Here is a 27,414-nt window from a genome sequence, read left to right on the forward strand (position 1 = left end):
TGTCTCTGTTTTTGAATATGCTATCTAGGTTGGTCATAACTTTCCTTCCAAGGAGTAAGCGTCTTTTAATTTCATGGCTGCAATCACCATCTGCAGTGATTTTCGAGCCCCAAAATATAAAGTCTGACACTGTTTCCACTGTTTCTCCATCTATTTCCCATGAAGTGATAGGACCAGATGCCATGATCTTTGTTTTCTGAATGTTGAGCTTTAAGCCAACTTTTTCACTCTCCACTTTCACTTTCATCAAGAGGCTTTTTAGTTGCTCTTCACTTTCTACCATAAGGGTGGTGTCATCTAATCTGAGGTTATTGATATTTCTCCCGGCAATCTGATTCCAGCTTGTGCTTCTTCCAGCCCAGAGTTTCTCATGATGTACTCTGCATATAAGTTAAATAAGCAGGGTGACACTATACAGCCTTGACGTACTCCTTTTCCTATTTGGAACCAGTCTGTTGTTCCATGTTCAGTTCTAACTGTTGCTTTCTGACCTGCATATAGGTTTCTCAAGAGGCAGGTCAGGTGGTCTTCATACTTAAAATTCATGTCTCCATGACTCTACACAAGATTTTCCCAAGCAGCCAAATTTTGTCTGTTCAGCTAAACATCTGGTGCTATGATTCTCCAGTTTTAAAGGTACCTTGGCCAGCCCTGTTCCTTTTAAGGGAAAGAGTCAGCTACATTCTCCCTTTAGCCTCTAGTTTCTTATCTGAATTCAGATCCATGCGCTTGGGTGGGCCAGGCTCAAGGCTGATTCTCAGGGTGATGCCTTGGGCTTCCAAGGTGAGAAGCCAGGACTCAGATCCCAGCCCTACCCCTTGCCACTTTTGTACTCCCAGACAAGTCCCTCACAGCCCTCTGAGCCTCAGCTTCGAGATGGTAGAAATGGGGGAAATAAGGACTCATTTATTAAGGACCATAACTATAAGGACTATATAAGGACTCCTCATAGTTATGCTGAAGGTTTTATGAAAAATAATTGTGAAAATACCTAGCACAATGTTTTATAGTTAGTAAGAGCTACATAAATGTGAATTTCTGTGTATTTTATTCCTGAGGAGGTGAAGAAAGGAAGGGAAGCCGTAAGATGATGGTAGAGGACAAGGGCCTTAACGATAGCAGGAGTCCTGAAAATCAAAAGGGCTAGCAGCCTAGGGACCTTGTGCCACCACTTGAAAATCTGATAAGGCACAGGTCTTAGTCATCCAAAGCCACAGTGCACCTGTGGCAGTTGCCACAGGAGATACCTTGATCAGAACATGGAAGTACATTCAGTCCCTGCCAGGTTGAAATTGGGGCACAACTGATAGTGAGATAGATACTTGATGGCAAGGAAAAAAGTTTTTGTCTACTACAAGCAGAGAAAATTTAGAGATTCACCTAGTGCTGTCTCAGAGAGCTCTGAAAGTGTACAGAGGTTGACAGTAACCCCTGCAAATGAACCCAAGGCTGGAAATGGAGAAAGAGAGGAAGGTATTAGTAGTCAACTGAGAAATCTCAAGAGTATTAATAGGAATTTCAAACACATCTGCTCCTTCTGAGGTCCTGAAAGAAAGCCCAATGAGACCAGCTAGTCTACTGAAGGACTTAAAAGCCCAGATAATGTGTGTGAGTGAGTGGGGGAGGGTGTATCCGGGTTTATGCTTTCCAGTGGTTCTAGGAAGAGACCCTTAAATCAGGACTAAAAACTGTTAGAGTTAGCTTATGGTGTACTCTGAAATCTACTACTTGGCAGGCAGGTATCAAGAAATGGCAGGATAAGGGTAGAATTCCACAGCAGGATGAGCTTGTTAATCAAATGTCACAGATGTCAGATCGCTGCCTAATGTGTCATTTGTTATCAGGTAGAAAACGTGGCTAAGTGATTACAGCTTTGCAGTAACCATTGTCTCCTACCCCCATGAAGGAACACTTCTTAGTTGAATGGACCACCCAATCTATTTTTAAAGACACGAGACTCGAGACTAAGTACCCCTTTTCATTATAGTTGGTGAACATCCTTTTCTCATTTCGAATCCCCTCAGATGCTGTTGGAGTACGGCTTCCTTGCTCTTTCTGTGTCACAAATACTCTTTCTGAGTATATTTTTAAAGGTTTTGAAATTTTAAAAATGGTAATATCATGTCACCACCCACAAAGCAATTATATTTAATGGTGTTTTAGAAGAGTTGGTTTTAAAATCCTGTACATGAACATTAAATGAAGACATCAGACTGAAGGAAATTTACCTCTACCAAATCTTATGAAATGACAGAAATGACTGAGAGATAGGGGAGAGGGGAAGTGGGGAGTGGAATAACTGTTAACAGGTTCTAGGACAAAAAAGTATCATCAATATATTAGAAAATTTTAGGAGATGGTATCAGGCCTTGGCAGGCTTCCCGATGGCTCAGCGGGTAAAGAATTGGCCTACAATGCAGGAGACCTGGGTTCGATCCCTGGGTCAGGAAGATGCCCTGGAGGAGGAAATGGCAACCCACTCTAGTATTCTTGCCTGGGAAATTCCACAAACAGAGGGGCCTGGTGGAGTACAGTCCATGGGATCACAAAAGAGTTGGGCACGACTTAGCAACTAATCAGCAGTAACATCAGGCCTTGGGGAAATAAACTAGAGCACCTGAACCTCAAACACTCCTAAGCTTAAAACTACTACAGGAATAGAAGCAATTTCAGGGATGCTTCTATTTCAAAGAGATTCAGTGAGTAGAGGGTGCTGGGGTAATGATTAGAGCAGTGAATGGAGACACTGCATTTGTGGCAGCTGGACTGCTGATCTCCTTCCCTTTTCCTGTTTAGAACTGTCCACAGATTAAAGCAGTGAGCCCATAAGTCCTGGGAGCTAAAGATAGAACAATAGCAATGGACTTCAGGAGGGATGGGAAGACCCCTCACTCTGAAATCCAGCAGAATGTCCTTCTCTTCTCCTATAATCACCAGAGTCAACTCACATTAAGTGAAAGTAGAGCTCTAACAGGAATTTTCATTTACAAAGTACAAGAATAATCAATGCAAGATATAATAATAATACATTTGTACATGTATCAAACTCACTAAATACTGAAAAAATACCTGTGGAAAGATAAATGAAAAGATATGTAGACATTTGTTTTATAAATTTCATCTTATAACTTTCAGAAAAATATAATTATCAGTAAAATGCATACTTATAAGTATTATAACAATTATCTTCAAAGAGATTAGGATGTTATTACATTAGTGGAAGCAAATAGTGATCTTAGAGATTAAGAACAAGATTTTAAAAATAAGAAAACTCAACAGATGTGTATCACCAATAGAAATTTCTTTAAAGGATAACTGGCTATTGAATGAAGTTTAATAAAATAAGTAATGAATCCAAGAAAGATGAAGATATTTAAGGAACAGTGAAGAGGAAAGAAACTAGTTAACTTGCCTAATTATGGTATATGTTTAAAATTAATAACATAAAATTAAAACCTAGACTAGATGCTGGCAGGCTTTTTCTATAAAAGGCCAGAGAGTAAATTTTTTCAGCTTTGTGGTCCATACAGGCTCTGACTCAACTGCTCAGCTCTGCTCTATAGTGTGAAAACAGCCATAGATAATATGTGATTGAATGAGCCTGTTTTGTTCCAATAAAACTTTGTTTACAAAACAGGAAGCAGGACAAATTTGGCCTGTAGGCCACTTCTGTTTTGGATGAAGACAACATAAAGATGGCAGAGAAAAGGCATGATGAAGAGATAAGAGGGAAGTTCTGAAAGTGTGTAAAACCCACTCAACCAGATGGCAGGAAAAATGTCAAATCACCAGTAATCAAAATATATGACAAATGGATATAATTTCCTAAGCAAAGACAGAAAATTTCAAATTTTATAAAATAATAACATGTCTAGTCATAAGATATTTAGAAGAAATACATCTAAAAAGAAGTTTGAAAAGAAAAGAACATACAAAGATAAATAAGCCTAATAACTAAAAATAGATAACAAGTGTGGTAACAGTTTAATGTCAGACTAAAAAAAAGGAATTTAATGTAAAGAGGATTTGACAAGATAAAGAACATTTATGTTGACAAAAGATACAATTCCATAAGAAGGCCAATTAATAATGAATCTTTTCAAACCTAACAATATAACACCAAAAGTCATGTTTATAATATATGAAGTAAAAACTGATAGAAATACAGATAGGAATGAAAAATACACAGCTATTTTGGAAGACTTCAACTCAAAAACTGACAGATGAAGTAGGAAAAAAGTAAGCAAGAGTAGTGAGGATTTGAATAACACAATAAAGGAACTTGACTGAATAGGTATAAAGGACTTTGTATACTATAATGGTGAATGCATAATCTCATCAAACACACATGCAACATTAACTACCTTCTAAAACACAAGGAAAATGTTAATAAATTCCCAGATAAGAAATCATTCAGTTCACATTCTTTGATCACACTGCAATAAAATTTGAAATTAGTAAACAAAAGAATACAATTTTTATAACTTGGAAATAAAAACCCACATCTTTAACTTAGAATAACGGTAGTGAAAAGAAATGTAAAATGAAGTTATTGATTAGTTAAAAATAATGATACCAAAATTTATTCAACATTATTATACAACCAGTTTTGTGCTGAGTGATCTACTTGGATTGTCTCATTTTATTATTGCAATAATCCTGAGAAGTCGATTCTGTTATCATCTCTTTTCACAGATGAGGAACTGAAACACAGAACTCTGTTAAATAACCTGCCCAAGGGCACTTAGATGACAGAGTTGGGGTTTGAACTGAGCGACTTCACTTTCACTTTTCCTTTCATGCATTAGAGAAGGAAATGGCAACTCACTCCAGTGTTCTTGCTCGGAGAATCCCAGGGACGGGGGAGCCTGGTGGGTTGCCGTCTATGGGGTCGCAGAGAGTCAGACACGACTTAGCAGCAGCAGCAGCAGTATAGTCTGGAGCCAGTGTATTTAACCACTACAACAAGAAGAATGATGAGATCAATACAATTCAAAATCTATACATACTCAGAGAAAATATATAGACTTGGGTGCATACGTTAGAAAATAAGAAAAGAGTGAATAGAAGCAAATCATACATATAGCTCAAGAAGCTAAAGGGAGAAAATTTTAAATATACCAGGAAAGTGTTACTAAAGAAAAAAACAGAAATGAATGAAATGAGTAAATTTTAATAAACTGAAAAGAACCAAAAATATAAAAATCTAGTATGTCTAATCAAGGTTTAAAAAAAAAAGAATTATCAACATTTGAAATGAGAAGGGACATTATAAATATAGAGTAGATTCTTAAAAAGTCTGAGATACATTCTAAATTTAAGATAATAAATCAGAAAAATCTAGACTAAAAAAGTTTCTGGAAAACAGAAATCACCAAAATAGACCCATGGAGGAATGTTCACCTTAAAACAACAAGCAACAATACAAACACTGAGAGCACTGAAAAGGTATTCAAAGCTCTTTCATAAAAGGACACCAAATAAAGAAGGTTCTATAAGTAAGGAACATGCTATACTGATTTTAGCAATCTAATGCCTTGAAAAAAGTAAAAAGTTTTCTAACCCATTTACATTGGAGCTGACATGGTCTGAAATTTAAAACTGACAAAAAAAGCATACACTGACTTATGAACACATATTTAGGTATCTTAAGTATAAGTAGAATGAATCCAGAATTGTATTTTTTAAATGTCATAACTAATAGCAAGAAGAGATAAGAAAGCCTTCTTCAGCAATCAATGCAAAGAAATAGAGGAAAACAACAGAATGGGAAAGACTAGAGATCTCTTTAAGAAAATTAGAGATACCAAGGGAACATTTCATGCAAAGATGGGCTCGATAAAGGACAGAAATGGTATGGACCTAACAGAAGCAGAAGATATTAAGAAGAGGTGGCAAGAATACACAGAAGAACTGTACAAAAAAGAGCTTCACGACCCAGATAATCACAATGGTGTGATCACTCACCTAGAGCCAGACACCCTGGAATGTGAAGTCAAGTGGGCCTTAGAAAGCATCACTACGAACAAAGCCAGTGGAGGTGATGGAATTCCAGTTGCGCTATTTCAAATCCTGAAAGATGATGCTGTGAAAGTGCTGCACTCAATATGCCAGCAAATTTGGAAAACTCAGCAGTGGCCACAGGACTGGAAAAGGTCAGTTTTCATTCCAATCCCCAAAACAGGCAATGCCAAAGAACGCTCAAACTACCGCACAATTGCTCTCATCTCACATGCTAGTAAAGTAATGCTCAAAATTCTCCAAGCCAGGCTTCAGCAATACATGAACCGTGAACTTCCAGATGTTCAAGCTGGTTTTAGAAAAGGCAGAGGAACCAGAGATCAAATTGCCAACATCCGCTGGATCATCGAAAAAGCAAGAGAGTTCCATAAAAACATCTATTTCTGCTTTATTGACTATGCCAAAGCCTTTGACTGTGTGGATCACAATAAACTGTGGAAAATTCTGAAAGAGATGGGAATACCAGACCACCTGATCTGCCTCTTGAGAAATTTGTATGCAGGTCAGGAAGCAACAGAACTGGACATCTAACTACAGACTGGTTCCAAATAGGAAAAGGAGTACATCAAGGCTGTATATTGTCACCCTGCTTATTTAACTTCTATGCAGAGTACATCATGAGAAATGCTGGGCTGGAAGAAACACAAGCTGGAATCAAGATTGCCGGGAGAAATATCAGTCACCTCAGATATGCAGATGACACCACCCTTATGACAGAGAGTGAAGAGGAACTAAAAAGCCTCTTGATGAAAGTGAAAGTGGAGAGTGAAATAGTTGGCTTAAAGTTCAACATTCAGAAAACGAAGATCATGGCATCCGGTCCCACCACTTCATGGGAAATAGATGGGGAAACAGTGGAAACAGTGTCAGACTTTATTTTTCTGGGCTCCAAAATCACTGCAGATGGTGACTGCAGCCATGAAATTAAAAGACGCTTACTCCTTGGAAGGAAAGTTATGACCAACCTAGATAGCATATTCAAAAGCAGAGACATTACTTTGCCAACAAAGGTTCGTCTAGTCAAGGCTATGGTTTTTTCTGTGGTCATGTGTGGATGTGAGAGTTGGACTGTGAAGAAGGCTGAGCGCCGAAGAATTGATGCTTTTGAAGTGTGTTGTTGGAGAAGACTCTTGAGAGTCCCTTGGACTGCAAGGAGATCCAACCAGTCCATTCTGAAGGAGATCAGCCCTGGGATTTCTTTGGAAGGAATGATGCTAAAGTTGAAACTCCAGTACTTTGGCCACCTCATGTGAAGAGTTGACTCATTGGAAAAGACTCTGATGCTGGGAGGGATTGGGGGCAGGAGGAGAAGGGGATGACAAAGGATGAGATGGCTGGATAGCATCACTGACTCGGTGGACGTGAGTCTCAGTGAACTCCAGGAGTTGGTAATGGACAGGGAGGCCTGGCGTGCTGTGATTCATGGGGTCGCAAAGAGTCGGACATGACTGAGCGACTGAACTGAACTGAACTGAAGAAGGATTTATCCAAGGTATTCAAGACTGCTTTGAAATTCAGAATATATTAATACAAATCATTACATTCAAAATAAAGTGATATAATTATCTTAAGAAATGCAAAAAGCATTCGATACAATTTGACAACTATTTTTGATTAGAAAGAAAACGACTTTTGCAAACCAGAAGTAGAAAGAAACTTCTTTGTTTTAATAAAAGATATATCGGCATACACAATTTTTGAGTATGTGTTAGTCGCTCAGTCGTGTCCGACTCTTTGGAGCCCCATGGACTATAGCCTGCCAGGCTTCTCTGTCCATGGAATTCTCCAGGCAAAAATACTGGACGGGGTTGATATTCCCTTCTTCAGAGGATCTTCCCAATGCAGGGATCAAACATGGGTCTCCTGCATTGCAGGCAGGTTCTTTTACCATCTGAGCTACAAGCATCATACCTAATAAAATATTACAAGATTTCCCACTAAAGTTTTTTCAGTATTGTTCTGAGAGTCCTGGCTAATGCTATGGAATAAGAAAAAGAAAGAAATGGCAAACAAGGAGGAAATATTTTCAAAATATGTATTATTACATTTAATAAGGAACACTCCAAAATTGATAAGAAAAAATGTAAACAACCTAATAAAGACATGTGCCAAGGATCTAAATAACCACTTCAGTAAGAAGAAATTTAAATAATGACTAAAAATAATTTAAAATAACAAAGAATTGCATTTTTTCCCCTTAGAACTGGCAACTTTTTAAGAGATGGATAATATCTAGTGTTTATTAAAGATGTGTGGAAACAGGTATTTTCATATATAGTTGGTCAGAATGTAATTTGTAAACCTTTCTTAGCAATTTAGCAGAATTTACCAAAATTTTTACTCTACAATTTTCTTTTCTCAACAGTTTTGTTTCTGCTGTTTTAGCCAAACAAAATTAATTGTTCATAATGCACAAAAAATATTTGTTTGTGTGCACCAAGAAATTTTAAGAAAGTTTGTTGCAGCATTGTTTCAAATAATGAAAAATTATAAATAATTTGTATATCCGCTAGTAGGGAAATTACTCAATTATGTTACATTGATACAATAGAATACTACCCAGCTATTAAAATGAAACTGATATGTATTCAACAGAAAGGGCTGAGAGATGAATTTTTAGGATAAAAATAAAACTACTATAAAGCATGAATTTTTAAATATTACACATATATGTGCATGTAAATGCATAAAAATAATTTGGAAGTAGGATCACTTAATGGATTTTTTGTTTTAGGGAGGACAGCAAGAATGAGGGACAGGAAAGAGGTAAGGCTAATGGCTTAGTCTATTTCAGTGTTGTTTGAATCTTTCAGTGAAAATATATTCCTGTAAATTTTTCTGTTTTATTAAAGTTTTTTTTTGAGTTTTAACATTCAGAGACTAAAGTGCAAAACCAAAAGTATATATAGCCCAATGAATGTTAACACATGTATTACTTATGTAGCCACTGCCCAGATCAAGATGTAGAATATTTCTTCTCCCTAGGACACTCCATTGTGCTCCTCTATTGTACCTGCCACCACAGATTATTTTATCTGTCCCAGAATTTCATAGAAGTAGAATCATACAGCTTACTTCAATTTTGTGTCTGGCTTTCTTTTGTTACATATCATGTCTACTATACTAATCCATGTTATCAGTTCTTTTTTTATTGTTTGTAGTATCCCACTGTTTGAATATACCACAATTTAGTTATCCATCCTCCCTTGACAGACATTAGAGTTATTTTCAGCTATTAGGAAGAAAAGTGCTATGGCCAACCTTGTACAGATCTTCTGCAGTATTCGTGCATTTCTCTCATATACCTAGCACTGAAACTCCTGGGTCATAAAGGAGGTTTTAGTAGAGTGATTCAAGGTGGTTGTAACAATTTACATTTTTGTTAGTGTATATGAAAGTTCCAGTTCTAGTTGATCCATATTCTGGCTACTACTTCATACTGTCAATTCTTTTCATTTTAGCCATTTCAATAAGTGTGTACTGATATTACATTGTGTTTTTTTATTTGCATTTCCATGATAATTAATCATATGGAATATATTTTCATGTACTTATGTCCATGCTGATAGTCTCTTTTGTGAAATGGCTGCTCAAGTTTTTTCTCCTTTTCTTTGAGCTGTTTTTCTCCATTGAGCTGTTTTATTTTTTTCTTTTTAATTTGTTGACATTCTTTAGATATTGCAGATGTATTTTTTGGATATATATGCTATATCTATGATATGTTTATATATACATGCATATATATATGCATATGTATCACAAATATCTTCTCTTAGTCCATGTCTTGGTGATTCACGCTCTTGATGGTGTACTTTGATAAATAGAATTTCAGAATTTGTAAGTCTTTTATTGTTCATGGTTTTTTGGATCTTATTTAAGAAATCACTTCCTATCTCAAGGTCATGGTATTATTCTTTGTTGTCTTCTGGAACAAGGATCAGCAGAATATGGCTCATGTGGCCTGCCACCTGTTTTTGTAAATAAATTTTTACTGGAACACAGCCATTCCAATTTATTTATGTATTCTCTATGGCTACTTTATACTACAACAGCAGAGTTGAGTAGTTCCAACAGAGACCATGTGGCCCACAAAGTTGAAAATATTGATTATCTTGTCTTTTACAGGAAAAATTTACTAACCCTTCTTCTAGAAAATTATTTACTTTCATATTAGGCTTATAATCCAATCAGAATTAAGTTTTGTAAATGGTGTAAAATAAGGTTAAAGTCTGTTGCATATGAATTATCCAATTGCTTCAGCATCAGTTTTTTAAAATAAAATCTCATTACCACAAAATTGCAGTAGCACCTTTGTTGTATATCAGGCTACTGTGTAGGCATAGCCATTTCCAGACTCTCTCTTCTGTTTCACTGTCTGTTTATCAATCACTGCACCCATATCACACGCTCTTAAGTATCATAGGTTTATGCTAAGTCTTGACATCTGACATTGTAAATCTTCCAACAATTTTTCTTTCTGATTTTTGGCTTTGTAAGTTGTTTGCATTTCCATATAAAATTTTGGAATGGGTAGCCTTTCATTCTCCAGGGGATCTTCCCAACCCAGGGATTGAGCCCAGATCTCCTACACTGCAGGCAGATTCTTTACCAGATGAGTCACTTGGGAAGCCCATATAAATTTTAGAATTCCTTAATAAATATCCACAGAAAATTTTGATGGGAACTCGACAGTGACTGTATTGAGTCAGTGAACTAATTTTGGAGTAGTCAACATCTTTATCCGATGGGAGTCTCCATATACATGAACATGTTCTTTCTTAAAATTGCTTTTGCAATTCAAACTCATTTGTGGTTTCATACAAATTTTAGAATTATTTGTTCCAGTTCCATGAAAAATGCCATTGGTATTTTGATAGGGATTGCATTAAGTCTGTTCACTTCAGTTCAGTCGCTCAGTCATGTCCAACTCTTTGCGACCCCATGAGCCGCAGCACGCCAGGCCTCCCTGTCCATCACCAACTCCCGGAGTCTACCCAAACCCAAGTCCATTGAGTCGGTGATGCCATCCAACCATCTCATCCTCTGTCATCCCCTTCTCCTCCTGCCCTCAGTCTTTCCCAGCATCAGGGATTTTCAAATGAGTCAGCTCTTTGCATCAGGTGGCCAAAGTATTGGAGTTTCAGCTTCAACATCAGTCCTTCCAGTGAACACCCAGGCCTGATCTCCTTTAGGATGGACTGGTTGAATCTCCTTGCAGTCCAAGGGACTCTCAAGAGTCCTCTCCAACACCACAGTTCACAGTTCAAAGCGTCAATTCTTCTGTGCTCAGCTTTCTTTATAGTCCAACTCTCACATCCATATATGACTGCTGGAAAAACCATAGCCTTGACTAGATGGACCTTTGTTGACAAAGTAATGTCTCTACCTTTTAATAGGCTGTCTAGGTTGGTCATAACTTTTCTTCCAAGGAGTAAGCATCTTTTAATTTCATGGCTGTAGTCACCATCTGCAGAAATTTTGGAGCCCCCCAAAATAAAGTCTGCCACTGTTTCCACTGTTTCCCCATCTATTTGCCATGAAGTGATGGAACTGGATGCCATGATCTTAGTTTTCTGAATGTTGAGCTTTAAGCCAACTTTTTTACTCTCCTCTTTCACTTTCATCAAGAGGCTCTTTAGTTCTTCACTTTCTGCCATAAGGGTGGTGTCATCTGCATATCTGAGGTTATTGATATTTCTCCCGGCAGTCTTGATTCCAGCTTGTGCTTCTTCCAGCCCAGTGTTTCTCATGATGTACTCTGCATATAAGTTAAATAAGCAGGGTGACAATATACAGGTTTGACGTACTCCTTTTCCTGTTTGGAACCAGTCTGTTGTTCCATGTCCAGTTCTAACTGTCGCTTCCTGACCTGCATACAGGTTTCTCAAGTGGCAGGTCAGGTGGTTTGGTATTCCCATCTCTTTCAGAATTTTCCACAGTTTATTGTGATCCACACAGTCAAAGGCTTTGGCATAGTCAATAAAGCAGAAATAGATATTTTTCTGGAAGTCTCTTGCTTTTTCAATGATCCAGCATATGTTGGCAATTTGATCTGTTTCCTTTGCCTTTTCTAAAACCAGCTTGAACATTTGGAAGTTCACAGTTCACGTATTGTTGAAGCCTGGCTTGGAGAATTTTGAGCGTTACTTTACTAGTGTGTGAGATGCCCTAAAACTTGTCAGTAAATCTCCTTCTTGTGAGATCCAGGTGCTTTTCAAGATGCTGCCTCTGTACTGGGTATTAGAGTGAGTGATTTTGTGCTTACTTTTTTTTTTCTGTTAAAAAATGTTTATTTTTATTTTTGACTTTGTCAGGTCTGAGTTGTGGCACTTGGGATCTTTTGTTGTGGCTCATGGGCTTCTCTCTAGTTGTGCATGAGCTCAGCTTCCCTGTGACATGTGGGATCTTAGTTTCCTGATTAGGGATCAAACCTGTGTTCCCTGCACTGGAAGGCAGACTCTCAACCACTGGACCACCAGGGAAGTCCTGAGCTTACTGTTTTTTTCAATGTATGTTTTCACTTTTATTAGTTTCTTTCCATATTTTTATTCTTTTTCTAACTTCTTGAGATGGTAACTTAGAAATTGATTTTTAACTCCCCCCATCCCCAATATATGCACTTAAAGTCATCTTCATTCTAAGCACTGTGAATCAATAGGTCCAATCAGGAGAGAGTTAAGAACACAGTAATTTCAACAGAAAGATTTTATTAATAATATAAGGTATTACTGGACTTTCCTGGTGGCTCAGACAGTAAAGAATTTATTAGCCATACCAAGGGATTGCAGTAATGAGGGGTTGGTTAGCAAGAAGTAAAGAGGATTCTAAAGAATACAGAAATAGTAGATACAAGGAATAGCTCCTACCACCAATATCCCCCCCACTTCTCCCCCTCACCCAGAACTGAGACAACACACCAAAGAAGAGGCCTACTAAGACCTGAGACCCAGACCTTTCTGTAGAAGGCAGAGTGTGGCTCACTAGATGGCAGAAAAGTTACTCTGGTGCATCATCCTAAGATACACCCTGAAATCCACCCAGTGGGGTGCCAGGAACAACTTCACAGAGACGCCTCACCGGAGGGCCTTTGCTACAAAACATGCCAGGGGAAGCTCTTGGCTGCTAAATGCTGCTGCCACAGTGGACTGTTCAAGTTTAGAGTAGGGGAGAGCAATGAATCCTGGCAAAGCTTGCCCAGCCGGCACACCAGAACCAGGAAGCAAAAATTCTCCTCCTGCAGTGTATTTACAGTGCCCTCTGATGGCAAAGTTCCAGTTGGCAAGGGGAAATATATAAAGGGCCCAAACCTATTTTCACAAAACAACCTAATAGGTGGAACTTGGAAGGGAAGGGCAATAAATAATAACTAACACATGCTTTTTTAGCTATATCCTATACATTTTGGTGTGTTTCATTTTCAATATTTGATTTTCATTGTGCTTTCCTGACTACTGGGTTATTTAGAAGAGTGTTGGTTAATTTCTAAACATTATCAGATTTTCTAGTTATCTATTAATTGATTTCTAGTTTTATTCCACCATAGCTTGAGAACATGCCTTAGGTGATTTTAACTTTTTGAAGTTTTTTCAGACTTGTTTTATGCATACCATATAGTACATTTTGGTAAATATTTCATGAGCACATGAAAAGAGATTGTATTCTGCAGTTGCTTATTGTTGTTGTTCAGTCACCACGTCGTGTCTGACTCTGTGACCCCACAAACTGCAGCACATCAGGTCTCTCTGAGTCTCACATCTCCTGGAGTTTGCCCAAGTTCATGTCTGTTGAATCAGTGTTGCCATCCAACCATTTCATCCTTTGTTGCTCTCTTCTCCTTCTGCTTTCAATCTTTTCCAATGAGTTGGCTGTTTGCATCAGGTCACCAAAGTATTGGAGCTTCAGCTTCAGCATCAGTCCTTCCAATGAGTATTCAGGGTTGTCTCTCCTTGCTATTCTCTGGAACTCTGCATTAAGTTGAGTATACCTTTCCCTTTCTCCCTTGCTTTTTGCTTATCTTCTTTCCTCAGCTATTTGTAAAGCCTCCTCAGATACCCACTTTGCCTTCTTGCATTCCTTTTTCTTTGGGATGGTTTTGTTCACTGGTTCCTGTGCAGTATTACAAACCTCTGTTCATAGTTCTTCAGGGACTTTGTTTACCAGATCTAGTCCCTTGAATCTATTTGCCACCTCCACTGTATAAATAGGGGATTTAATTTAGGTTGTACTTGACTGGCTGAGTGGTTTTCCCTGCTTTCTTTAGCTTAAGCCTGAATTTTGCTATAAGGAGCTGATAATCTGTGCCACAGTCAGCTCCAGGTCTTGTTTTTGCTGACCGTATAGAGCTTCTCCATCTTCAGCTACAAAGAATGTAATCAATCTGATTTTGGTATTGACCATTTGGTGATGTCCATGTGTAGAATCATTTCTTGTGTTGTTGGAAAGGGGTGTTTGCTATGACCAGTGCATTCTCTTGGCAGAATTCAGTTAGCCTTAGCCCTGCTTCATTTTGTACTCCAAGGCCAAACTTGCCTGTAACTCCAGGTATTTCTTAACTTCCTACTTTTGCATTGCAATCCACAGTGATGAATAGAACATCTTTTTTTGGTGTTCATTCTAGGAGGTCTTATAGGTCTTCATAGAACTGATCAACTTCAGCTTCTTTAGCATCAGTCGTTGGGGCATAGACTTGGATTACTGTGATGTTATTTGGTTTGTGTTGGAAATGAACCGAGATCATCCTGTTGTTTTTGATGTTGGTCCCAAGTACTGCATTTCAGACTCTTTTGTTGACTATGAGGGCTTATTCATTTCTTCTAAGGGATTCTTGCCCACAGTAGTAGATATAATGGTCATCTGAATTAAATTCACCCATCCCCTTCCATTTAATTCACTGATTCCCAAGATGTTGATGTTTCCTCTTGCCATCTCCTGCTTGACTGTGTCCAATTTGGCTTGATTCATGGGCCTAACATTCCAGGTTCCTATGCAGTACTGTTCTTTACAGCATTGCATTTTACTTTCATCACCAGACACATCCATAATTGAGCTTTGTTTCCACTTTGGCTCAGATGCTTCATTGTTTCTGAAGCTATTAGTAATTGTCCTCCACTCTTCCCAGTAGCATATTAGACACCTCCTGACCTGGAGGGCTCATCTTTTGGTGTCATATCTTTTTGCCTTTTTATACAGTTCATGAGGTTCTCACAACAAGTATACTGGGGTGGTTTGCCAGTCCCTCCTCAAGTGGATCATGTTTTGTTTGAACTCTCCACTATGACCCATCTGCCTTGGGTGGCCCTGCACTGCATAGCTCATAGCTTCATTGAGCTACACAAGCCCCCTTGGCATGATAAGGCTGTTACCCATTATAGATTATTACTATATACTGAACATATTTCCCTGTGCTGTACCGTAGGACCTCATTTGTTTCTATTTTTTATTTGGTAATGTATATCTGTTTAATCCCAGATTTCTAATTTATCTATACCCCATGACCCTGCCCTTTTCCCTTTGGTAACTGTAAGTTTGTTTTCTATGTCTGACTCTATTTTGTAAGTAAGTTCATTTGTATCACATTTTTAGATTCCATATATAAGTGATATTTTTGTCCCTATCATTTCTAATAAAAACTTAATTACTTCCAGATTCCATGACCAACAAGACCATACCACGGCTGGACTGCAGCTGAACAGGAATGGCCAGAAAGATCCATTAGTGAGATTTGGTCAGCAGATCCTACAGCTCTGAGGAGCCAGAGCCACTGGGGGCAGATGGCACCCAGGGCTCTGGGTAGGAGAAAGAGCCCAAGATCCTTGGCATCAGGCCTGGGAAGCAAGACCCCCAAGGACAGGAAGTCCCAAAGTGATGAGGCAGCTGAGTAGTAACCAAATGGCACGAGAGGCTGGGAAAGGCCTGGGGCGCCTGCTGATGGGCGGAACTGGAGACCAAGTTTGTTGCCCCCACATGTCCCCCTTTGCAGCTAAATTGAGTCCCACCTTAAAGGCTGGCTGGTCCTGGAGCTCGGCCAGCCCCACAGCCCTGAGCGACACATGAATAGCACATGAGGCAGTGGTTCAGAGGGACCCAAAGGGCAGTTCTTGGTGATGATTATAAGCAGCCTCATTACCCCTGACACCTCTAACACAGACCTATAATGTAGCTGTGGGGACGCCCAAATCACAGACATAGTCACATCTGATGTAGCTGTGGAGACATCTGAATCACAGACGTAGTGACGTCTGACGTGGCTGTGGGGACGCCCGAATCACAGAGAGTGACGTCTAATGTAGCTGTGGGGACGCCCAAATCACAGACGTAGTGAGGTCTGATGTGGCTGCGAGGACACCCGAATCACAGACATAGTGATGTATGACGTAGCTGTGGGGGTGCCTGAATCAAAGACACACTGACATATGACGTAGCTCTGGGGACACCGGAATCACAGACGAAGTGACACATGATGTAACCGTTGCGGCGTGCATATCAGACGTAGTGACGTGTAACGTATCTGTGGGAACGCCCATATCAGACGTAGTGACGTGGCTGTGGGGGCACCCAAATCACAGACGTAGTGTCGTTTGACGTAGCAACGTATGACGTAGCTTCAAGGGATGCCAGTATCACAGACGTAGTGACGTCTGATGTAGCTGTGGGGATGCCAGTATCACAGATGTAGTGAGGCCTAACGTGGCTGTGGAGACTCCCATATCAGAAGTAGTGATGAGTGATGTAGCTATGGGGGCACCCGAATCGGACATAGTGACGTCTGATGTGCCTGCGGGGACTCCCGAATCACAGACGTAATGATGTATGACGTAGCTGTGGGGGCATCCTATCACAGACATATTGACATAGATGTGGAGAGGCCTCGGACCCCGGGGCTGAACTGGTGGCTGTGGATGACCACTCTATCCTCATGCCTGAAACTCCTTCCAGGGACAGAGATGAGAAGCTCCAACTGAGAAAACTGGTCTCTCCGCCTAGCAGCTTCCGCTGCCGCTGCTGCCTGGCTGGACAGTTAGCTACTGCCGTGTCCCTGGCACAGGTAGGTGGCCAGAATGTGGCACACACTTTTTATGGTTAGTGTATAAAGTTGATTAAATTTGTTAGTAATTGTGTTCAAAGAATCTATATAACTTATATAATTTTTTTTTAAGTCTAACATACCAGAGAAGGATATATTAAACTAAAATAGGGGTTATGTCTATTTCTCCGTTTTTTGTTTTATCATGTTTGAAACTATGTTATTTTGGATGTAAAAAGTCAGGATTTGAATTGTTGCTTTGATGAATTGATGAATTGATGCTTTTATCTTTAGGAAATGCTACCCTATATCTCTAGTACACTTCTTGCCTTGAAGTTTACCTTGTCTGATATTAGTGTAACCACACAAGCTTCCTTTACATTATGGTTTGTATGATATATATTTTCATTATTTTGCTTTCAGTCTGTGTACTTGTATTTAAAGTGTAACAACACACACTTGAGTTTTTTTTTAAATCTAGTCTGGAAATCTGCCATTTAATTGAAGTGTTTAATCCATTTGCACTTCATATAATTACTCATATAATTGACTTATCCTTTTAATTTCTCTTATCCATTCTTTCTTTTTTCTTTCTCTCCTATTTTTTAGAATTAATTTTTTTTTATTCAGTATTACTTCTTTGGGCTTCCCAGGTGCCTCAGTGGTAAACAGTCTGCCTCCAATGCAGGAAACATGGGTTCTAACCCTAGGTTGGTAAGATCCCCAGGAGGAGGGCATGGCAATCCACTCCGGTATTCTCGCCTGGGAAATCCCATGGACAGAGGAGCCTGGCAGGCTACAGTCCATGGGGTTGCAAGAGAGTCAGACACAACTTAGCTACTAAACAATGAAAAATTATTTCTTCACTAGTTTTTCTTAAATTCAGGCTTACTGAGGTATACCTGAATAAAAATAGTGAGATATTCACCATTTTTACTATATAGTTCTTTGAGTTTTTACATATGCCATCACTATCAAGATGCAGGCATACCTTGGAGATATTATTGCACATTCAGTTCCAGACTGTCACAATAAAGTGATAACCACAGTAGAGTCATGTGAATTTTTTGGTTTTCTAGTGCATATAAAAGTTGTGGAGGTGATAGAATTCCAGTTGAGCTATTCCAAATCCTGAAAGATGATGCTGTGAAAGTGCTGCACTCAATATGCCAGCAAATTTGGAAAACTCAGCAGTGGCCACAGGACTTGAAAAGGTCAGTTTTCATTCTAATCCCAAAGAAAGGCAATGCCAAAGAATGCTCAAACTACCGCACAATTGCTCTCATCTCACATGCTAGTAAAGTAATGCTCAAAATTCTCCAAGCCAGGCTTCAGCAATATGTGAACCGTGAACTTCCTGATGTTCAAGCTGGTTTTAGAAAAGGCAGAGGAACCAGAGATCAAATTGCCAACATCCGCTGGATCATTGAAAAAGCAAGAGAGTTCCATAAAAACATCTATTTCTGCTTTATTGACTATGCCAAAGCCTTTGACTGTGTGGATCACAATACACTGTGGAAATTTTGAAAGAGATGGGAATACCAGACCACCTGATCTGCCTCTTGAGAAATTTGTATGCAGGTCAGGAAGCGACAGTTAGAACTGGACATGGAACAACAGACTGGTTCCAAATAGGAAAAGGAGTACTTCCAAATAGGAAAAGGAGTACATCAAGGCTGTATATTGTCATCCTGTTTATTTAACTTATATGCAGAGTACATCATGAGAAAAGCTGGACTGGAAGAAACACAAGCTGGAATCAAGATTGCCAGGAGAAATATCAATAACCTCAGATATGCAGATGACACCACCCTTACGGCAGAAAGTGAAAAGGAACTAAAAAGCCTCTTGATGAAAGTGAAAGTGGAGAGTGAAAAAGTTGGCTTAAAGCTCAACATTCAGAAAACGAAGATCATGGCATCCAGTCCCATCACTTCATGGGAAATAGATGGGGAAACAGTGGAAACAGTGTCAGACTTTATTTTTCTGGGCTCCAAAATCACTGCAGATGGTGACTGCAGCCATGAAATTAAAAGACGCTTACTCCTTGGAAGGAAAGTTATGACCAACCTAGATAGCATATTCAAAAGCAGAGACATTACTTTGCCAACAAAGTTTCGTCTAGTCAAGGCTATGGTTTTTCCTGTGGTCATGTGTGGATGTGAGAGTTGGACTGTGAAGAAGGCTGAGTGCCGAAGAATTGATGCTTTTGAAGTGTGGTGTTGGAGAAGACTCTTGAGAGTCCCTTGGACTGCAAGGAGATCCAACCAGTCCATTCTGAAGGAGATCAGCCCTGGGATTTCTTTGGAAGGAATGATGCTAAAGCTGAAACTCCAGTACTTTGGCCACCTCATGCGAAGAGTTGACTCGTTGGAAAAGACTCTGATGCTGGGAGGGATTGGGGGCAGGAGGAGAAGGGGACGACAGAGGATGAGATGGCTGGATGGCATCACTGACTCGATGGACGTGAGTCTCAGTGAACTCCTGGAGTTGGTGATGGACAGGGAGACCTGGCAAGCTGCGATTCATGGGGTCTCAAAGAATCACTCAAAGACTGAGTGACTGATCTGGTAGTCTGTTAAGTGTGAAATAGCATTATATCTTTAAAAATATATTTAATTTAATTAAATAATATGTTACCCCTGAAGAATATTAACCATCACATGAGTGTTCAGCAAGTCATAATCTTATTGCTGGTGGAGGGTCATGCCTCAATTATTTTTTAAGGAATAGTTTTATTTATTTGTTTATTTTTGGGTGTGCTGAGTCTTTGCTGCTGCATTGGCTTTTCTCTAGTTTGGGAGAGTGGGGGCTACTCTCTAGTAGTGTTACATAGACTTCTCATTGTAGTGGCTTTTCTTTTTGTGGAGCATGGGCACTAGGTGTGTCAACTTCAGTGGTTATGGCACATGGGTTCAGTAGTTTCAGTTCCTGGACTCTAGAGCACAGGCTCAAGAGTGGTGGTTCCCGGGCTTAGTTTGCTCTGTATGGCTTGTGGCATCTTTCCGGATCAGGGATTGAACCCATGTCTCCTGCTTTAGCAGGCAGATTCTTTACCACTGAGCCATCAGGGAGGCCCATGCCTCGAGGTTGCTGACTGATCAGAATGGTGGTTGCTGAAGATTGGGGTGGCTGTGGCAATTTGTTAAAATAAGACAGAAATGAAGTTTGCTGCATCAGTAGGCTTTTGCTTTCACAAACAATTTCTGTGTAGCTTGCAGTGATGCCATTTGATAGCATTTTACCCACAGTAGGACTTCTTTCAAAATTAGAGTCAGTTCTTTCAAAACCTTGCCGCTGCATATTCACAGCATCTTTACCATCAGTAAATTCCATCTCAAGAAACCACTTTGCTCATCCATAAAAAGGCACTCCTCGTTGGTTAAAGTTTTATCTTGAAACTGCATCAATTCAGTCACATTTTTAAGTTCAATTTCTAATACTAGTTCTCTTGCTGTTTCTACCACATCTGCAATTATTTTCTCCACTGAAGTTTTGAACCCCTCCAAGTCATTCAAGAGGACTGGAATCAACTTCGTCCAATTCCTGTTAATGTTGATATTTTGATCTCTTACCATGAATCCTTAATGTTCTTAATGGTATCCAGGATGGTGAATCTTTTCCAGAAGGCTTTCAATTTACTTTGTCCAGATCCAGCAAAGGAATCACTATCCATGACAGCTATAGCCTTACAAATTGTATTCGTTAAAAAATAAAAGACTTGAAAGTTGAAACGACTCCTTGATCAGTGGGCTGAAGAATGGATGTTGTGTTAGCAGGCATGAAAACAACATGAATCTCATGTATCTCCATTAGAGAGCTTGATGACTAGGTGTATTATCAGTGAGCAGTGATGTTTTGAAAGGAATCTTTTTTTTCTGAGCAGTAGGTCTTAACAGTGGGCTTAAAATGTTTAGTAAACCATCTTGTCAGCAGATGTTGTGCTCTCCAGGCTTTGTTGTTCTGTTTATAGAGGACAGACAGAGTAGATTTAGCATAATTTTTAAGGGCCCTAGGATTTTCAGAATGGTAAATGAACATTGGCTTCAACTTAAAGTCACCAGCTACATTAGCCTATGATAAAGTCAGCCTGTCCTTTGAAGTTTTGAAGCTAAGCACTGACTTGTTTTCTCTAACGGGCAGTCCTAGATGGCATCTTCTTCCAGTATAAGACTGTTTTGTCTACAATGAAAATCTGTTGTTTAGTGTAGCCATGTTTATTACTGACCTTAGCTAGATCTTCTGGATAATTTGCTGCAGCTTTTACATCAGCATTGCTTCTTCACCATGCACTGATATGTTATGAAGGTGGCTTCTTTCCTGAAACTTCATGAACCAGCCTCTGCTCACCTCAAACTTTTCTTCTGCAGCTTCCTCACCTCTCCCAGCCTTCACAGAATTGCAGAGCACTGGGCCTTGCTCTGCATTAGGCTTCCACTAGAGAGAATGTTGTGGCCATTTTAATCTTGTATGCAGACCACTGAAGCTTTCTCCTTATCAGCAATAAGGCTGTTTTGCTGTCCTGTCATTCATTCCTTTACTGGAGTAGCACTTTTAATTTCCTTCTAGAACTTTGCATTTGTAACTTGGTTAACTGAGGTAAGAGGCTTAGCTTTGGGCCTGTGTCAGCTCTCTGTGTGTCTTCCTCACTTAGCTTAATCATTTCTGGCTTTTGATTTTAAATGAAAGCATACGACTCCTCCTTTCACTTGAACATGTGTAGGCCTTTGTAGGGTTAATAATTGGCCTAACTTTAAAATTGTTGTGTCTTGGCAAACAGGCCTGAGGAGAGGGAGCAAGATAGAGGAAACACAGGTCTGTGGAGGTGTCAGAACACACACATTTATTAACTTTGCTCTCTTACATGGGTGTAGTACTTGGTGCACCAAACAGTTGCAATAGTGACATCAAAGATCACAGATCAACATAACAGATATGCTAATAACAGGAAATTTTGAAATATATGAAGAATTATCAGAGTGTGACAAAGAAATGAAAGCAAATGCTATTGGAGAAACGGCACTAAGAGACTTGTTCAATGTAGGGTTGCCACAACCTTCAATTTGTAAAAAATGTTGTATCTCTGTAAACTACAATAAAGTGAAGCACGATAAAATAGGCATGCCTATATGTTGTTGTTCAGTCACTAAGTTGTGTCTGATTCTCTGCAACCCCATCGACTGCAGCACACCAGGCTTTCCTGTCCTTCACTATCTCCCAGAATTTGTCAAAACTCTGTCCATTGAGTTGGTGATGCCATCCAACCATCTTATCTTCTGTTGCTCCTTTCTCCTCCTGCCCTCAATCTTTCCCAGCATCAGGGTCTTTTCCAATAATTTGGCTCTTCCCATCAGAGGGCCAAAGTACTGGAGCTTCAGCATCAGTCCTTCCAGTGAATATTCAGGGTTGATTTCCTTTAGGATTGACTGGCTTGATCTCCCTGCAGTCGAAGGGACTCTCAAGAGTCTTCTCCAGCATGACAGTTTGAAAGCATCAATTCTTAGGTGCTCAGCCTTCTTTAGGGTCCTGCTCTCACATTCTTACATGACTTCTACACTTCTCCCCAGAATTGTGCCTGTGCTTCTTTGCAGTCAATCTTTCCCTATTCGTTGATAAATATTCAAATTATTCCCACTTTTTGACTATTATGAATAATGCCTATAACTTACTACCAAATTTTGGTGATTTTAATACATTTGCTAGGAACATTTGCATACAGGCTATGACAAGAGTGAAGTCTGTATGCAGGTCAGGAAGCAACAGTTAGAACTGGACATGGAACAGACTGGTTCCAAATAGGAAAAGGAGTACGTCAAGGCTGTATATTGTCACCCTGCTTATTTAACTTCTATGCAGAGTACATCATGAGAAACACTGGGCTGGAGGAAGCACAAGCTGGGATCAAGATTGCTGGAACAAATATCAATAACCTCAGATATGCAGATGATACCACCCTTATGGCAGAAGGTGAAGAAGAACTAAAGAACCTCTTAATGAAAGTGAAAGAGGAGAGAGAAAAAGTTGCCTTAAAGCTGAACATTCAGAAAACTAAGATCATGGCATCCGGTCCTGTCACTTAATGGCAAAAATGGGGAAACAATGGAAACAGTGGCTGACTTTATTTTTCTGGGCTCCAAAATCACTGCAGATGGTGATTGCAGCCATGAAATTAAAAGACGCTTATTCCTTGGAAGGAAAGTTATGACCAACCTAGATAGCATATTCAAAAGCAGAGACATTACTTTGCCAACAAAGGTCCGTCTAATCAAGGCTATGGTTTCTCCAGTGGTCGTGTATGGATGTGAGAGTTGGACTATAAAGAGGGCTGAGCACCAAAGAACTGATACTAAAGAAATCAGCGAACCGAAATGGACTGGAATGGGTGAATTTAATTCAGATGACCATTATATCTACTGTGGGCAAGAATCCCTTAGAAGAAATGGAGTAGCCATCATAGTCAACAAAAGAGTCCGAAATGTAGTACTTGGATGCAGTCTCAAAAACAACAAAATGATCTCTGTTCATTTCCAAGACAAACCATTCAATATCATGGTAGTCCAAGTCTACGCCCCGACCAGTAATGATGAAGAAGCTGAAGCTGAATGGTTCTATGAAGACCTACAAGACCTTCTAGAATTCATACCCAAAAAAGATGTCCTTTTCACTATAGGGGACTGGAATGCAAAAGTAGAAAGTCAAGAAACACCTGGACTACAGGCAAATTTGTCCTTGGACTATAGAATGAAGCAGGACAAAGGCTAATAGAGTTCTTCCAAGAGAATGCACTGGTCATAGCAAACACCCTCTTCCAACAACACAAGAGAAGACTCTACACATGGACGTCACCAGATGGTCAATACCGAAATCAAATTCATTATATTCTTTGCAGCCAGAGATGGAGAAGCTCTATACAATCAGCAAAAACAAGACTGGGAGCTGACTGTGGCTCAGATCATGAACTCCAAGTTGCAAAATCCAGACTTAAATTGAAGAAAGTAGGGTAAACCACTAGATCATTCAGGTATGACCTAAATCAAATCCCTAATGATTATACAGTGGAAGTGAGAAATAGATTTAAGGGACTAGATCTGATAGACAGAGTGCCTGAAAAACTATGGACGGAGGTTTACAACATTGTATAGGAGACAGGAATCAAGACCATTCCCAAGAAAAAGAAATGCAAAAAAGCAAAATGGCTGTGTGAGGAGGCCTTAACAAATAGCTGTGAAAAGAAGAGAAGCAAAAAGCAAAGGAGAAAAGGAAAGATATACCCATCTGAATGCAGAGTTTCAAAGAATAGCAAGGAGAGATAAGAAAGCCTTCCTCAGTGATCAGTGCAAAGAAATAGAGGAAAACAATAGAATGGGAAAGACTAGAGATCTCAAGAAAATTAGAGATACCAGGGGAACATTTCATGCGAAGATGGGCTCAATAAACAACAAAAATTGTATGGGCCTAAAAGAAACAGAAGATATTAAGAAGAGGTGGCAAGGATACACAGAAGAACTGTACAAAAAAGATCTTCATCACCCAGATAATCACGATGGTGTGGTCACTCACCTAGAGCCACTCACCTGGAATCTGAAATCAAGTGGGCCTTAGGAAGCATCTCTACAAACAAAGCTAGTGGAGGTGATGGAATTCGAGTTGAGCTATTTCAAATCCTGAAAGATGATGCTGTGAAAGTGCTGCACTCAATATGCCAGCAAATTTGGAAAACTCAGCAGTCACCACAGGACTGGAAAAGGTCAGTTTTCATTCCAATCCCAAAGAAAGGCAGTGCCAAAGAATGCTCAAACTACCACACAATTGCACTCATCTCACATGCTAGTCAAGTAATGCTCAAAATTCTCCAAGCCAGGCTTCAGCAATATGTGAACCGTGAACTTCCTGATGTTCAAGCTGGTTTTAGAAAAGGCAGAGGAACCAGAGATCAAATTGCCAACATCTGCTGGATCTGAAAAAGCAAGAGAGTTCCAGAAAAGCATCTATTTCTGCTTTATTGACTATGCCAAAGCCTTTGACTGTGTGGATCACAATAAACTGTGGAAAATTCTGAAAGAGATGGGAATACCAGACCACCTGACCTGCCTCTTGAGAAGTATGTATGCAGGTCAGGAAGCAACAGTTAGAACTGGATATGGAACAGACTGGTTCCAAATAGGAAAAGGAGTATATCAAGGCTGTATATTGTCACCCTGCTTATTTAACTTATATGCAGAGTACATCATGAGAAACGCTGGGCTGGAAGAATCACAAGCTGGAATCAAGATTGCCAGGAGAAATATCAGTAACCTCAGATATGCAGATGATACCACCCTTATGGCAGAAAGTGAAGAAGAACTAAAGAGCTCTTGATCAAAGTGAAAGAGGAGAGTGAAAAAATTGGCTTAAAGCTCAACTGAATGTTTTCTGAAGATCATGGCATCCCGTCCCATCACTTCATGGCAAATAGAAAGAGAAACAGTGGAAACAGTGGCTGACTTTATTTTTTTGGGCTCCAAAATCACTGCAGAATCTGACTGCAGCCATGAAATAAAAAAAATAAAATAAAAGGAGGACTTCTAGTTTTTCCAAATAGAAGATTTGTTTCAGAAATCTTTTAAATTATGTTATGAAAACTTATATGACTTTAATTCTTTTAAATGTTATTTGATTTATGGTCCAGAATATCATTTATCTTGATGAATGTTTCATATTTTCTTGTAAATATGACATATGTTGTTTTTGGTTGAGTGTTTTATGAAAATTAATTAGTTTAATCTGTTTGACCTGTTGTTTAGGTCTTCTAATTTCTTACTGACTTTTGGTGTAATTGTTTTATTGAATATAGAAAGAAAAATATTGAAATCACCAATCACAACTTGGAATTTTTCTTTATTTTTTCAATTCTACTCTCTTTGCTTCTTGTATTCTGTATGTCCATGTGCACTTAATATTTTTTGATGTATTCTTAGCGAATTTATAATTAGTCATTATGTAATTTTTATTTTTATCTCAGGTAGTATTCCTGTTCTAAGGTCCATTTTCTGATATGAGTATTGCCTTCCTGGCTTTCTTTTGATTAGTATTTGTATAGGCTCCTCAGGTTCCAATCTGTTATGCCAGCTTCTATAACCACCAAAGACCCATGAGTTTTTCTTTCACCCATTTTACTTCTAATACCTGCACCAAATCTAATCTGTAATCCAAGGCAAGAACTAGCCAATTCATCCAGGGAAAAAACTGCTTGCCAGCATGACTTATTTGAAGGGGTTCTTCCACCTTTGGAGTATTGTTCAGCCCTTTTTTTTCCACTTCACTATGATGTCTTTAACAATACAATTTAAAGAATTTCTTTATTTTTCTAATTGTTGCATCTGAAACATTGGCCTAATGCAACCTATTAAATTGTATGCATAACTTTATAGTTTGTTAATTTAAGGGGAAAAAACCTTGTTCATATGCTTAGCAAGGATAGGACTTTTTTTTTTTTTAAAGGTTTACTTGATGTTTGTATTTAGAAATATGCCTCAGGGGGTTATAGTTCTTGTGTTTTACAGTATTTGAAACTACCTGCCTTCATATTGTGTTGAGAAGAGCTTTAGGAGAATAGCATATAGGACACTTTGGATTCAAAAGTAAACTGTATTAAACATGAGAATTATCAAAGTTTTAAAAATTAAGACTTGTTTATTATACAAGTATTATAGTGAGGATGGGTCAAGGATTTCTTAACCATTATTGAGGAAATCATGAAGATGGCAAAGCTGATTCAAGGAAGATTCTGAGGAACTCAAGATTCCTTTCCTTTCCAGTGAAAGGAAAGCTGAAAAGAATTTGCTTACAGCTATAAACTAGTGTGCTGCGATTCATGGGGTCGCAAAGAGTCAGACACGACTGAGCGACTGATCTGATCTGATAAACTAGTTAATGTCCTGCAGGGCAAGAAAACCAAAACAACTGGGGTTACCTTTATTTCCAGAGAGAAATCAAAAATTAATGTCTAATTTTATAGAATCTAGCTCCTGTGCTGTGCTCAGTCACTTCAGTCATGTCTGACTCTTCTAGACCTTATGGACTGTAGCCCGCCAGGCTCCCTGTCCATGGGGTTCTCCAGGCAAGAATCCTGGAGAGGGTTGCCATACTCTCCTCCAAGGAATCTTATCAACACAGGAGTCAAACCCGTGTCTCTTACATCTACCTACATTGGCAGGCAAGTTCTTTACCACTTCCCAGCACTACCTGGGAAGACCAAATAGTAAGTCAAGCAAAAATATAATTCCCTAATCAGGAATTAAATAATATTTGGATAGAGCCATTAGTGCTTTAGAATAACACGGGAAGACAAAGAATCAGATCAGATCAGATCAGTCGCTCAGTCGTGTCTG

General features: G+C 39.2%; 1 long non-coding RNA gene across 1 annotated transcript in view; it reads left to right on the plus strand.

Moving 5' to 3' along the window:
• The window catches only part of LOC123328056, a 65,009-nt gene that overhangs the window by 10,268 nt on the left and 27,327 nt on the right, over positions 1-27,414 (plus strand). Inside the window, exon 2 of the long non-coding RNA XR_006542788.2 lies at positions 16,957-17,065. This is a non-coding gene — a long non-coding RNA (uncharacterized LOC123328056). The remainder of the gene's footprint in view (positions 1-16,956; positions 17,066-27,414) is intronic.

Source organism: Bubalus bubalis, chromosome 11 (genome assembly GCF_019923935.1).
Source record: "Bubalus bubalis isolate 160015118507 breed Murrah chromosome 11, NDDB_SH_1, whole genome shotgun sequence".
NCBI classification, from domain to species: domain Eukaryota; kingdom Metazoa; phylum Chordata; class Mammalia; order Artiodactyla; family Bovidae; genus Bubalus; species Bubalus bubalis.